Raw genomic sequence first — 15,445 nt, forward strand, 5'->3', positions numbered from 1 at the left:
CGATCAAATATAATTGATTTCAATAATTCATAAAGGTGTAAATATGGTTAACTTTATGAATAAGCAGGGCCTCAGTAGCTTTTGAAATACTGATTAATTCATATGGAGAATAACATGATGAGATAATTCAAACTTTCTAAGTTATAAAATATAAAAAGCATTTGATGGCACAGGTCTGGTGCAATGCAGCAGCCTGGAACTGGAGTGCAGTCATTTAAACACTGACTGGGATTTACTAAGGTTCCTAGATAGGCAATCTACAAAGGCAATTCTGGCAATAGCCTATAAAGACAATTCAGATCCACAATGCACCCTCCAAGTTAAGCAGTAGCAGAGGAACTTTGTACACCAAAAATTATATTTAAACAAGTGAGAAGGCCAAAATCACCGAGATACTTCACGTATTTAGTTATTTACAAATTCCTAGCTTTATTTCAAATGCATTTACCTGGCTGCGCTTTTGACAAAATGTCTTTTAAAGAGATAGTGTTGCAATACAATCTCTACTATTTAGATCTTCAAGCTGTTCCAAATTGACACTCACCTTAAAATAAGTTAGTCATTAGTTTAACTGCACTATAACAAGCCCAAATAACTTTAACAGAAGTCATGGTACTAGACTTTAGCATGTGTTTTGCAGGAGAATAACTTAAATATTCACCTCTGTCAGAAGCTGATCCCTGATAAACCATAAATGGGACCTTCTTTTTGGAGTGAATTAGTTAGGCTCTTGAGAGACATATGGAATGCTGCATCCTAAAAATGTATAGGACACCTGTAAAATACCTAAAAACTGAACTTTTTTTTTTTTCACATATGAATTCAACAGTCAACTTCAATGTTAACTTTAATCAGGCTTGTTTAAAACTCCAAAGCTCCAAATATGCAATTGCATTTAAATATCTCTGTCTGAAGTGCTAATTAATTAGGAAATTTTTCATTTCTGAAAGCGGCATAATTAACGACAATGAACATGTTGCTAAAGAAAAAAAAAAATGAGAGAAAGAGTTCAGATGCAGGTGCCCACAGACTCAAAGAAAAATTGAAAGTACTTCAGGTCTTTGTGTTTTAAAGATTCGCTTTGTGCAAATCACTCTGGATTTTTTTTTTTGCTTTCACAATATAGCCCTGCTTTTGCAAGACACTTAAGCACATCGTCTAATTTAAGCAGGTGAATAATCTTATAGAAGTTAATAAGGAATTTATTTATTTATTCATTTATATTCCAATACGCTGGAAAATTCTTAAAGGCTTTTTATTCCCCACTTTTTCATTACTTTGGTCATGTCTACTTGTGTTTCCAATGGAAACAAGGGATGGGACTCAGCTCCAGTCCGTAATCAACTGTATTTTGGTGTCTAAATGTGACAAGAGTTTCTAAGCTTCCACTACAGTAAGTGAAAATCTAGTTAATATGTTCAGTAGAGTCTGGAGAAGTATTCACCTGAGTAGCTGTAACACTTCAGTTCACCTTAGGATGAATCACTTTTCAGATTTTATTTTTGATTAGGGAGTTGATTCAGCTACCCAGAAGTAAGTCTCTTCATGCCTTCTCAGAAATCTGGAATACCCTACCTGGCCTTTGGGTACTAATTCAACATAGCATGGGTCTCCCATAGGTTCTTGGTCATGTCTGCCAGGCCTTCATGGATACCTTGGGCACCACAGGGTATCATCTCAGACAGCACTGGTTGCTTATTTGGAGGCAATAGAATCAAATTCTAGCCATTTACTGATAGTAATAGGAGTTTAGATGATACTTCACTCACATGTATGCACTTTCATGTAGAGACTGAAATCCAAGGGTTTACCATCTGAAGCTGAATCCCACCTGAAAGAAATGCATTCATAATCTATATGTGCCTATTTACCTCTGCCAATCAATTTCTACCAGAACTGATAGTAGTGTCTACAGCTCGAAGGCTGTGTCTACACTATGAGGGCAAGAAGTGAGTATACACAAGCCCATGAGCATTTTTCCTTGCTTTCAAAATTCATATTTGGAAGTTTAAATGTGCAAGCAAAATGAATTCAGGGGTTAAGAGTCTAAAAGAAATGTGCCAGTTTGGATGACTGTAACATTAAACTGCAACATTAGAGCTACTTTACAATGCAAGCAAAACCAAAGCTCCTACAAAGTCTGGAGAAATCAGGTAGCCTTAGTAAGAGTTTTTATATTCTCCAGAGTGGATAAAAGATTTCACTGAGAAATTAAACTTCATTTGACAGGGGAATTCTGCATAGCAGAAATTTTCTTTTGAGTGCCCTAAGTATGAGCAAAGCTTATTAAAAAGCAAAGCAGCAAATCAGTCAATCACAAAGCAGAAATTCATAGGAAGCCAGGAGTTATTGAAATAATTGATAGGTCCTTACAAGTTTCCTGATGTTACTATTGATGCATTTGGCATCTGTAGATCTTCTTTCATTGTCTCTTTCCCTTTCTTTTCCTTTCCTTTTTCTACCGCATTTAAAACAGGTCTTCAGTTCGTAAAAAATTTACATTTTAGTTAAAAATAAATAAAGTGAAATTTTAGAAAAAACCTCTGTGCCTATGTTTATAACTAGTTTAATGTAAACAATTTAATATAAGTAAGTGGCTCTTTTCATGCAGTGCTCTTTAAAGAGAATCCTGGGTTCTTTATTGGTCCCTAAGTTTACACTTGATGCAGTTCCTTTATCCTCCTCACTGAATTCTTGCAAATGATATTGCTTGCATTTTTACTTTTGCGTGTGAATATTTCTAGCCTCCTTTGCTTAGTTGCAGCTAATTAATTTTCCTGCTTCCGTTGCTCTTGTTCTGCTTGTAGGTTTGTACTTAGACACGTTCTGTGAACACTGGAATCATCTCCATCCTTGTAGCGTTGTCATAGATACACACAGAACCATTTATTGTTGGAGAAATGTAGAGAAATAGTTGCCCAGTGTTCTGCTCTTTCCTGTTTATCTTTTAATTCAGAATGGTCCAATCGGTCATCAATGGCTCGCTCCCATCTAGCCCATCACCTCTGCTAATGAGGGGAACATCTGTGCAACTGGCAGATATGGCCCAAACAAGACAGCACTCATTATATCCCTGCTCAGAGATGAGTCAGAAAGCCAGGGTGTATCTGTCCCTTTGAAAGGGCAGAGGGGCATTCACTCCTGTTATAACTGGTCCCTAAACCTGAAGCTGCTGAGTTTTACCTTTGTATTTTTCATTATCTTCAGAGGGTTGGGAGGGCAGGAATTGGAGATCCTGGAGCTTTGCCAATCTCTGTTGTCTCTGTTGGAACTACACTGTCCTGCAGAAAAGACTTCAATGCTCATTTTTTTCAAAACCAGCAAGAGCTCAGTGGTCAGAGCCTTTCTCTTCTACTCTAGCTGGAGTTGCCCCAGGTCCTAATCTCAGCTGAAAATGCAGAATTTGTTTTATCTGATGCCTGTTACAAGTTTGTTTTGTCTATTTAGCATGTATGTTGCTTAAGGTGAGGGTGAACATATTTTGAAATTGTTGTTGTTGTTTTTATTGTTACTATGTGTAGCTATAGAATTCAATACAGTCTTGCCATGACGTAAGTTAAGGCCTTAGAAATTTGTGTTAACATTGGCAAAGTTCCTTTACACTGCTGCACATAAGCTTTGTGTTATATTTATGGACAAACCTCCAGCAAAGCCCATCCCCTCAATTACTGCAACTGGCAATACATCACAGCAGAGTAAATTCAGCCTAAATGTGAATCAGAGGAGAAAAAAATCCCTTTGCTGCTCTGTAGAAAGGATGAAACAGTATTATAGGTAAGACCTGATTCCAATAAACATAACAAAAATTTTAACGTTGACTTCCATTATAGGCCAGGTTTTCACCCTTTAATGCTAAAAATAATTTAATCTTATTTGAAGAGTGTCTTCATAGTGAAAGAAGTGTAAAAAGATCTCTGCATAATGGCAGACTGTGATTTCCTCTCAGATTAATTACTAGCCTCCTTGAGGTTAGGCTATTCCTATATATATATATAAAAAAAATAAAATATTAACTTTTGTATCCCCCAAAATTTCAGTGCAACGTGTTCCAGTTTTAAGCTTTATCCAATACAAAGACTGCAGCTTAAACATGCAGGCAGAGAAGTCTCTCTCAAGTTGCCAGAAACTCAGTAACTGCACTAAGGAAACAAGATTGTCATTTGTTTTTAAACTCCTGAAGGACTGCCTTTCATGTGCAATTTGAATAACTAAATACTGTTTCTCTGTAAGCTGGGATTGACTGGAGTCTTTAGATAAAAGTGTTTTGCTCAACTTCTGAGGTAAGTATCCTGTATCAACTGAATACCATCCTCCAGGAAGAGATGCTATAGAAAAGGTTCTCACTATGGAGCCTCTCTACAGTATCTATATATAGTTTGGAAAGCTTGTTGCAGATGAATAGTGCTATAGAATTCTGAAATATAAATAATCATCATAATTAATGTGCTGTGCTCTTGCTGCAGCTCTCAGTTCAAAAGCTTATCTCGGTTTGGATATTTCTGTATCCCACATTGTCCTCTATTATTCCCTTACTGCTCTGGTAAAGTTATTTGATTTTGACTGTTCAGGATTGAGACTGAATGCCGCGCTGCATTCTCTCACCAAATACATTTAAAGGGACAGATCAAAAAGTTTTGATTAAACAAAGCTATTATCAAATAAATAAATATATTATGTTTGTTTGTGTATGAACTGTTCCTTAGTCATTTTCAAAACCACTTTGTATAAAGAGTTCAGGATTTTTTTCCCCCCTTTTTATAGATAGGGAAACCGAGGTAAAATGAAGTGAATTTCTGAAGTTCTCTGGCAGTGACAGTTTGGGAACAGAGTACAAAGAAGGTCCAGTTTTCAGAGCTTTTAGAACTTGCAGCAGTTACTAAGCTCAATAGGAGCTTTTGGACATACTGGACACATTGAATTCATGTGCTTTCAACACTGCTTATCTGCCTTAGTATAGATGAGAGCAGTCATGCTGTTTAATTCCACTGAGCTGAAATTCATGGCATTAATGCTTGATTCAGACCCAGCACTTGAACATATACTTATCGCACCTACCCGCACTCACGTGCTCGGAGTTAAGAGGGTGCCTACACTGAGAGTTTAGTACCCAGGAAGCATAATTTCACTGCACCTCGTGTATCATCCCATCTAATATGTTTCCCTGAGAAGGCAATGGGAGATATAGTGACGTTTTCTTAAATCCATGCGAGAGCATAATCAGTAACCCATGTATATGAAAAAATGTCCGCATTTCAATTCCACCCCTAGCTCACCTGCTCAAGAGGCGTTTTTTGGCAGAAATCGTTGATCTTCCTCATTATAAAATCCCCCTCTACAAAAAAGGGCTTTAAAACCAAGCTGTTAGTGTTACTTCATGCCAGCTACATTTACCTAGCTCAATTTAATACATTTTTTCCCTGCAGTGCTCTGCCCAGAACCACTCTCCTTTGCGCCATTGATTGCTATGGCAACCAGAGAAATCAGGAAGGTGATGTCAATGTCTACATTCATGAAGAGGAATACCTGGGTTATCGTTTGAGCCAGGTTCTCCCCAACAAAGATGTGTGCTTTATTTCTGAGGTGTAAGAGCAGAGGATGAACAGCAGAAAATCCCTGTGAATAGACTGTGATTTGAACTTGACTCCTGGAATTAGAAATCCTTAGGAATTAGAAAGCTCCTGTTGGAGTATTTCATGGGCTGAATTAGTCAGGCCCCAGCAAGCTTATTAGCCGAGAGTGAGTGTAAAGCTCGTGAGATGGTAGAAGAGGAGGCAGAGGCAGCCCTGGAAAGCAGCATTCTCTCATCAAAGGGCTGGATGCAGCAGGACAATGGTTACTGACAATATTCTCAAATGTACAAGTTTTGGAAGACGCAGATCAAAAGTTGGAAGCAAAAAGTGAAAAAGATCCACTTTTGGTACCTCAACAATTTGTCTGTTATGCTTTAATTCTTAAATGTCTTCTCACATCTGGTGACTTGCTCATTTCTTTCATATTTTCTCCTCTATTAGCTTTTAGACTTCAGAGACTAGATACAAAATAACAACTTTTTTTCTTGCATTTCAAACTTATTGTATAAAATTAACACCCACTTCTCTGCAGGTGAGGACAAAGAAAACATTTCCTAAGAAATTTCCCCCCCAGTAATGAAGGGGAAAATCAAGAAAGTATAAATGATACAATGTGAAAACTTTTTTTAAAACCCCAACAAAACAACAAAAAATCAAAACTATTTCTTGTGGCCACTTCTGTTTAAAACTTTCATTAATTATGTCAGTACAGTACAAAAGGTATTACCACGGTGACACAAAGTTAGGAGGCATTGTCAATACAGAGGAAGATTCAGAAAGGAAAAGATGACCTTGTAGACTACAATGTCTGAACTGAAGTGAAAAAATGAAATAGTCCAAAATATAAGGTTGTGCTGTTAGGGACTAATAAGAATTTCTGGTAGTAGCTGGGAGCTTAACATACAGATAAGATGACAAGGATGCTCATGCACTTGTTAATCACAGGATGACTATGAGTCATCAGTGTAACACAACCTTGAAAAAGGCTAATGCGATTCAAGGATGGCTCAGAAAAAGCAGTACCAGTGGAGATGGAAAATCATTATATTTATTAAGCAATTCTGGTAAAACCTTGTCAGGAACAGTGGATACAGTTCAGCAAGAATCATAGAATCATAGAATTCTTTAGGCTGGAAAAGACCTTTAAGATCATCGAGTCCAACCATAACCCAACAGCACCACGCCCATTAAACCATGTCCTGAAGTGCCTCATCTACACATTTTTTGAACACCTCCAGGGATGGTGACACCACCACCTCCCTGGGCAGCCTGTTCCAGTGCCTGACAAATAGTGGATACAGTTCAGAAAAGATTATCTCAAAATGGAATAAATAAAGAGAAACCTTCTGGATAATTAAAGAAATTGAAAACTTTGATAAAAAAAAAAGAAAAAAAAGGCCAGAAGAGATTTTCAGCCAAACAATGTACAAGCTCTGTTTGCATGCACATTGGGATTGGCCAGGAAGCACTGACAAGGAAGAAAAACTATGCTGTCGTAAAGGCTGGCATAGGTAGTAGACCATAGCCTTAGCTCAGAATAAAAATAATGGGAATTTCTGGCTATTTGAGTATTGAGGTTCTGAAACAAACTTACAGTACAAGGGAAGGGGTAAAAAACCCTTTGTGATGTATTAGTCCTCTGTCAAATGTAGTAAGGTTTTTTGACTACCATTGAATTCAATGATTGTTAAGCAGTCATATACATTTAAGCAAAGCTGTATCCATTTATGGAAAGGATAGATAAATTGTTTGCCTATGAAAAAGCAAGCCTGTAACTGGCCCAAGAGATATTATGAAGTACTATCTTCCTAAGATAGTCATACAAACTGCTCGTGTGAAGCTGAGCTGAGTATTTCAACTCTACAGCTGAGAATTCAGTGCAGACATGAACACATAAATCTATGTTTACATTAGGAATTATTGCACTGCAGTAGATAACGTTGTTAGATTGAAGTGGTTAGTGCTGAGGTTCCCTGCATCTCTCATGTAGGGAGCTTGTGGAATTACTTCATCTTAAATATAGTCTGATTGGCTGGATCGAACATGCCTCTGCATGTATGGTGTTAAATCTTGGCGTAAGAAATTGTCCCATAGATATCTTCTTCCTTTCCTTCAGGCCACGCTAGGAAGCACTGCATTTTTCACACCCATCTACTTATAGGTGATGTTAACTTGTCATTGTCTGTCTGGAGACAACAGAGAGATTGAAAACAAAATCAAACAAACAAACAAAAACAGGATTTTCTGAACCAAATTGCTGCTTTGGACACAATTTAAGTTAGTGATAGTGGACTTTTTATTGTATTTACAAGCCGCAGGCTTCATTATCAGAAGGAGAGAGGGGAAGGACATGCTGTCTTTCAAGGTTTCTATGTCTTTGAACATGAGACAGAGCACTTCTTAAGAGCCTCCTTCAGTCAAAATCAGGTGTCGCCTGGGGAAATGAGAAGCAAATCAGTTAGATGAGCTACTTTTCATTTAATGTTTATGATATTTTCCGTGACGGTTGCTGAGACAAGGTAGGATCTGGAGTTACTGGAGAGGGGAGCTCTATCCCAATTGCTTATAAACTCTTCACCTGACAGTATTGTCCGGTCCCTTTTCTGAGAGCAAGAGTCTGTTCAGGCTGGTTCCAGCCATGTACAAACAAACTGTGTGACTCCTCACTCCTGCTGCCGAGGGCCTGGGTCACCTGGGACCACTCACTGCACCATTTCAAGCTCCCCTAGTCTCTGTCCCAGCAGTTACAGATGATGCCTAAAAATAGCATGAAGACTGAAGATAATAGATATAGATACCTTTCTAGGTATAGGTATAGGTATATAGGTATAGATGATATATCACAATAAAGTTGGAAGTTTCAGAGTCCCATTATGATGAGACCTTACGGAGGAAAGGATGACCTTCAAGTGATGTGGTCATGCCATAAAAAAAGCCAAGACCACAAAGTAATACAACTTGTCCAGGGTCCCACATCTAGTGAGAGGCTGAACTCAGAATAGAACCTATATCCTGCAGCTTCTATCCTCCTTCTGGGTAGCTGGTTCCTATTCCCCCTTTTTTTTCTTTTTCTTTTGACTCTTAATCATAGCAAGGAAAGAAGATTTAAATCTACATTTAAGATTTACACAAGGAAAAAAGGTCTTCTGAATAAACATAATTTAACTGCAATTTTCTTCCTTAGCTCTGAAGGCTCATGCTGAAGACTCACGTTTCCACTCTCTGTGTCATAGTGTATATTAAATGTAGGAAATCAGTCTGAGATATATTATTGGTTTAGGAGAATCCATGTACAATTACTTTTTAAAAATTACAACATGCTTCAAACTGTAATAACTGTGCCTCTTTATAGAAATAGAGGTTATAATCTAGCCATTAAAATTCCATAACCAACTGCTTCCAGCTATTCACATGCATGAAACACTGCACAGCTTCCAATTTTTTTTTTAAATTTGCCACTTTCAGGCTCCTGCAGAGAGTAATTTCCTTGGAAAGTGACTTCATCTAAATAATATTTAAGTATGCCACAAAGAATATCAACAAAGACAAATTGTCCCACGTCTCAACATAATCAAATGTTCATTTATTAAACTGAGGAAAATCTGATCAACATGGAATGAGCTGAAGTTCTCTCAAAAAGAAACTAGAAGACAGAAGTGAGAGGAAGCTCTGAAAGGACACAAGTTTTAAAATATAGAAGCAAGGCTGATTTGCATTGCTGCAGGCACACACAACTATTTGTAAGAATAGAATTGGACAAAAGGCTGTTGTGAACACAGAATGATTTGTAGCGCTTATGGTTATGTAGAGGATAACCAATAAGAAGATTACTGCACAACATTTTTAATATATTTAGAGAACTGACCTGAAAGCTGGTGTCGAGGGTGGCTGTGCCTCCAATGTTTGTGGTATATAGGATCCTGATCATATCTGGGTGTATTCCAGACACTGTGTTACATTATTTTATATATAACACTGTATTACATTGTCCTCCGAGAGGACTTGGGTGCTGTAAATCATAAAAAGATGAACCTGAAGAGTTTACAATTTAAATACATTGAAATTCTCATTACTTTGCACAGAAAAGGTGGCAAACTTCCTCCCTATTTTGATAGATTTAGGAATATTGCTATTGCTGCTACCTTTTTCTGAACTAAGAACATCGCAGGAAAAGAAATTCATAGGCAAACAAGTTATGAGACATATGGACAACATTCATTTGAAGCAAACTGTGGGCTTTATATAAAGTTCCCACAAAATAGTAATAGGATTCCTGTCTGACCTTGCAACGGCTGTTTCAGAGCTAGAACAGCCAACATAGCTGCTGTGTTAATCACACTCATTTTCTCCTGCACTGTATTTCAAACAGTGATCTGTGAATGACTGATGCCCATAAAACAATAGAAGGTAACCCATGAAGTGACTGCAGGAATATATTTCAGAAAAAAATAAAAATAAAGTATATTGTGCCCCCACCAAGCACATGAATTCAATCAAAATAACAGGAAATTTAAGAAAGGGAAAGATACAATCTTTCAGCAATTATGCACAGTTTCTTTTTTTTTTTTTTTCTTTATTGAATGCCACTGTGAGATTATTCATGGCTTTTAAAAAATATACAAGTTCATTTTATCAATTATTCATTCATCAAGATTAGGGATATAACTGAACTGGGTTGACCATGAGAGAACCGCTGTGTAAGGCCAAGTACCACTATCCCAACTTAACTCCACTGTCCCTACATTTGGAAGGAGCCCTGTGGACTGCAGAGGGCTCAGTTTCTGTAGGGACTCAGCATTGCAAATTCTCATCTCTCTGGAAGAAAATAGCTCTCTACATCATCTGTTTCTAGGCATTACTTTCCAATTTTTTTTTTTAATATTTTAGATTTTTGCGAAAAAATGCGAAGTTTAACCTTCTGTATGTCATTTTAATGACTACATGTTGCAGAGGGTGAAAAAATCCCATGATTGACCATGAATAATTTCAGATATCTTTTGCAATGTTATCTCCCCTAAATATGCATTCCTGTTATCCCTTCCACCTTATGCAAATCCACTTTGCCACAGATGCACTCATGTAACATTCATCTGGAATATGTGATGTAAATTTAATTTTTACCCTATATTGCACAATTTTTTTTCTCTCCAAATCAGACCTGCTGCAAGGATTATCTTGTACAGGGCAAATAAAAATCTGTAAGTGTTACAGATTCACCAATGCAATTTCTAAACCAGGCGATCTATTAACCTTCTAGTTATTATTCTAGAGGAGAACAAGGCCTTCTTTTATTAAAAACCAAACAAACAAATGAACAAAACCGAGAAATTATGCATAAGAACCCTGTGTAGTCTTGTTTTGGTATTGTCATTAGCAGTTCTTTCCAGATTAAGATATACATAGTCTGGTTTCTAGTATTTCTTCTAGCACAATTTATTATTGGCTTTTTGTGCAAGGTTTGAAAGATAGGATAATTTTGTGGTAAAAGTACTGGATTAAAGCTTGGCATGTATGAAATCCATTCCTACTTCTGGCAAAGGATGCTTGTATAACCTGCAAAAAGTAATTTAATTACTCTGTCCTGCTTTATCCACTGATTTCAGTGACAGTTAAGCAGTCATATATATTTAAGGTTTTCTGCGTAAGTTAATTTACTTTATCATGAGGTTTACAAAACTTTTTCTAGTCATGAATGTCTGAACAAGAACCTGGAGGACAGAGGCTGTCTTAGATTATGTATTTGCACTAATCTTACTGTAATGGGGTTTCTAGCTGAAAGAGACTTCTAGGGATGCATTTGTAGGAATGATAAATACTAATAATCTAAGGAACTTAATGAAAACTATCCATTTCAATGAGATATCGCCATGTTAAAGAGAGCAATTAAGTAGGGGAAACATTTACAAAGCGGACATTAAATGGAATGTTGAGCTTTCCATAATGAATATTGTGTAACAAGACTGTGATGGAAAGTTGCTGTGACAAAGTATTCGTTTAAAACAGTAACCAGTTTAGCAGGAGGAAAACATTATATTCATCAATATCAGTCTGTTCATAAAATATTAACATAGTTTTCATATTTTAGTTCTGAAGATAGGAGCACATTATTTGAATTCTTCAGAAATGTTGAGGATCAAGAAAAGAGCTGTACTGAGACACAGTGGTGAGAAGGGAAAACAGATGCAGATATAACCAAACTGAGAAATATATCCAGCATGTGAAACTGCTAATTCTGTATTGAATTGCCATCAATGAAGAGGTATAATTTATACCAAACCTTCAGATAAACTAGATTTCAATCAGTTCACGTAGAGTCTTATTTAAGGATGGTCTTGAAAGCTGATGCTTTATAAGTCCAAAGTTTAGGGTATTAGTGTGGGCTTAAATATAATGAACATTACCCAATGTCAAACAATAAGCTGTGACCATTGTATTGCTACCTATTGAGTCATTCAGTGGCTTTCTATATGGAAGACGTGCATATATGAGTCCTGGCTCAGTCAGTCTCTTTTTATATGTCCTTTCAATGTTACTGTGGGGTCTTCCTACAAAATAACAAAGGTTCCCCTGTTCAGTCTGGCTTTTTAAAATATCTACGTTCAAAACGATTAATCTGGGCCAAGTTCTGGAAAAGCTTGTCATAGTCCATAATTCTGTCGAAAGTCTGGGATTGAACCAATGTAGGATATTTTTGTGTTCTGCATTAATAAACTAACACCAAAGATTCTGGTTTTGTTAGTTTGTTTGTTTTGAGAGCTAAATCTTTAAGAAACTATCTGAAAGATAAATAGAGTCAAATATTCCAGGACATCTACAGTCAAGTTTCAAATATTCTTCTCCATTTTAATACAAGTAACTTTGAGTAGACTAAAATAAATATGTAAGAGAAATGTAAGTGAATAAGCTATTCATCTTTTGTTCTAGAAGAGTAAATATGAGAGGCTTTAGTCTTGGGGTTTTTATTTAAAAACAACCCTCCAGTGAAAGGGAGTGAAAAGGGAAAATGGAGGATTTGTTGCTCTACTCAGTACAGTTCTTTACAACAGTATGATTTCAGACTTTTTTACCTCTACTTTTTAAATCAAATGGGTTTTGATCAAATGTAGCACTCAGGAAATGTGAGATTAATGCATTTGACAGAAGCAGAAAACAGAGTAAATAGGCATTATACAGGTTTCATGAGAAAGCTCAGCTAGTGTACTTGAATATGATCTTTCGACTTTTATTATCACCTCGAGCTCCTCAAACTGCCAGCTATGTCTTTTTTTTTTTTTGAGCTATTTTGCAAGGAGTATGAATGAGGCCACCACAGTAGTAGGAGGTGAAAAGTTAGGCTGAGTTCAAATAAGCATTTTTATGTTTGGCTGGTTTACCAAAACCACAGTCCAAAGAACCCTACATTAAGTTTGAAGAAATGTTCTGGAAAATTTAAAAGAAAAAGCAAATGTTTTGGGGGGGTTTTTTTATTTATTTATTTTGAGAGCAAAAATTACCTACACTTTACAGAGCTTTCACTCTAAACAACAGATTATCAGTAGAAAGATTATTTTGGGATGGGAGTGCATTTATTATTGTTAAAATTGATTTCATCACTTGCAACCTCAAACTATATTAATACACAGTCTTCAGTTTGAAAAATCTGTAACAATGTTATTAGATGTAAATGTAAATGTAGGTGTAGGTAAAATAGACTATATCTGTGGGAAGATATAGTAGATCTTGGAAGATCACCTGCTTTTCTAGTTTGAATGAAAAAGCAGCCTTCTAATTTAAATGAAAAAGCAGCCAAAACACCCTGGAGCTCTCCCCCTCACTGATGATGGTTCAGCAGACTCCATGCATTCCTCTGAGAGAGGACCTCAGGAAGACTATTACTTCTGGGAATACAGAATTAAAGCCAGTCAGCAGTCTTCTAGACAAGATTTTGTTGTAAAATGACCTCTTATTAAAACAAAAAAGTTTTCACAGAAATTTAGCCAGGTCTTGTTACAAATATTTCTTAAGACCATGCCAATAAAGATTTGGAAATAAAGCTACTTTCTAAATAATCTGATGATACAAGCAATTTCCTAGGTGATGGATGACCCATGTTCAAACCTTCAATTGTCCTTACTTGGAGCTGAAAACAACTGTCACTGTTTCATGACACAAAAATGTTGTCTTCCAGCCAGCTCTAGCACTATCTTTCTGATAAGATGAGACATGCTGTTTGCTAAAGAGCATGACAAGATTGTATAGCTTTTTGAAAGCAGAAACGGTAACTTACGACAGAGTGCATTTATCTGTGACTCTCGGTTTACTTTTTCACACAGTAAAAATAGTTTATCCGATGAGAGAGATGTCAGATCAAGTGCCAGGAGGAAAAACCCATATTATGATTATGGGTCTTACCTTGACTCACAGACCAGCTTTGGATCCAAGAGTGTGAATCAAAGTTTTAGCTCCTTCTTTATAAGAATTTTTCTGCTAGTTTCTATTGAAGAAGGGATTTTTTTTTTTCTACACTTTATATAAACTCTTATTACATCATTTTTCTGTTATATTAAACAGCTGTCATTTTGCATTTTGGAGATGGCTACAGATCAACGGTGAAATTTAAGGTTATTTTTCCCCTTTTATTCATTTTTTAAGCATTCCCTACCATAATTGCACCACAAAATATATTTACCATACAACTCATTCACCTATAGTTGGATAAATGTCCTGAAGACACCTAGAGGAAAGAGGGTAAACAGTAACAAGTACTTATCTGTACAATTAGCAAAACATAGTTTTAATAGATAAATTACTAGCTACAGCCTTTGTTCTTTTAACAAATTACTTAGTCCAATGAAACCCCTTTTTAAATACTATATGTGCTATACCAGCTATAGGAATGTAAATTTGTGACTGCAGCTGCATAAAAAGTAGTGAATAACTTATTTTGCTCTCATCTCATTTCTTTTCTCTCTCTTACATAACTGTTTTTCCCTGGATATTTGCAGATTTTTAAAGCTATGGTAGTCTTTAAAGCTACACATCTTCTAATATGAACTCATGTTTGTGCTGGACAATTAAATGTCACCTATTTATATCTTTATTCATCCCCAAAGAGATGTGAATACATTCCAGAAAAGCATTCAATCTTGATTTTTACTGTAGGAGCATCTACAATTTCCATTTGTAGTTTATCCAGTAGTTAATCACCCCCACTGTTGAACAAGTATGATGTGAATATATTCATTGAGGAAGCTTGTAAGACTGAGATCTGATAAATCCAAGAGGAATTCCAATGAGGAGTTTTTAGAGCTTGAAACACCCCCCCACCATATATGCATGCAGGCTCCACAGTTAGTAATTTTAAATTCTTATTGTGGCTTTCATCTGTGTTCTTTTTACATGTCTTTTTTTTGTTTTGTTTTTTTCTTGCATGCTATTATGGGCACTAATATAGGCTTTAAAATATTTTTTCTCAAATGTACAGAACATATTAAGAGAAGCTTCTTTTGTTTACAGTGTTACTTTCAACGTTGTCATCTGTCATACTATTTGTCTTTTGAAGTGCAGTATTTGTATGAATGCATAATTTACACAGTATAATTTGCAAATAAAAATAAAAATACTATCCTTAAATGTGCCAGTTATGTAAGTGATGTCAGATTTTAGACCATCTTCATATGCTGCTTTGGTGAATAAATAATTCACATTGAGAAAAAGTATTTATTTTTACTCATTTCCTAAATAGCTAAAATACTTTGCTAAAGTAATCTTCCTTTAGTCTGATTACAAAGATTTGTTTTAAGACTCAAGTATTTTGCCTAACAACCCCAATCATATAAAGACAGACCACACAGTACTTTTCTAGCTCCAGACTTCATCACATAATTTAAAAGTAG

This window comes from Harpia harpyja, chromosome 5 (genome assembly GCF_026419915.1).
Source record: "Harpia harpyja isolate bHarHar1 chromosome 5, bHarHar1 primary haplotype, whole genome shotgun sequence".
Lineage (NCBI taxonomy): Eukaryota > Metazoa > Chordata > Aves > Accipitriformes > Accipitridae > Harpia > Harpia harpyja.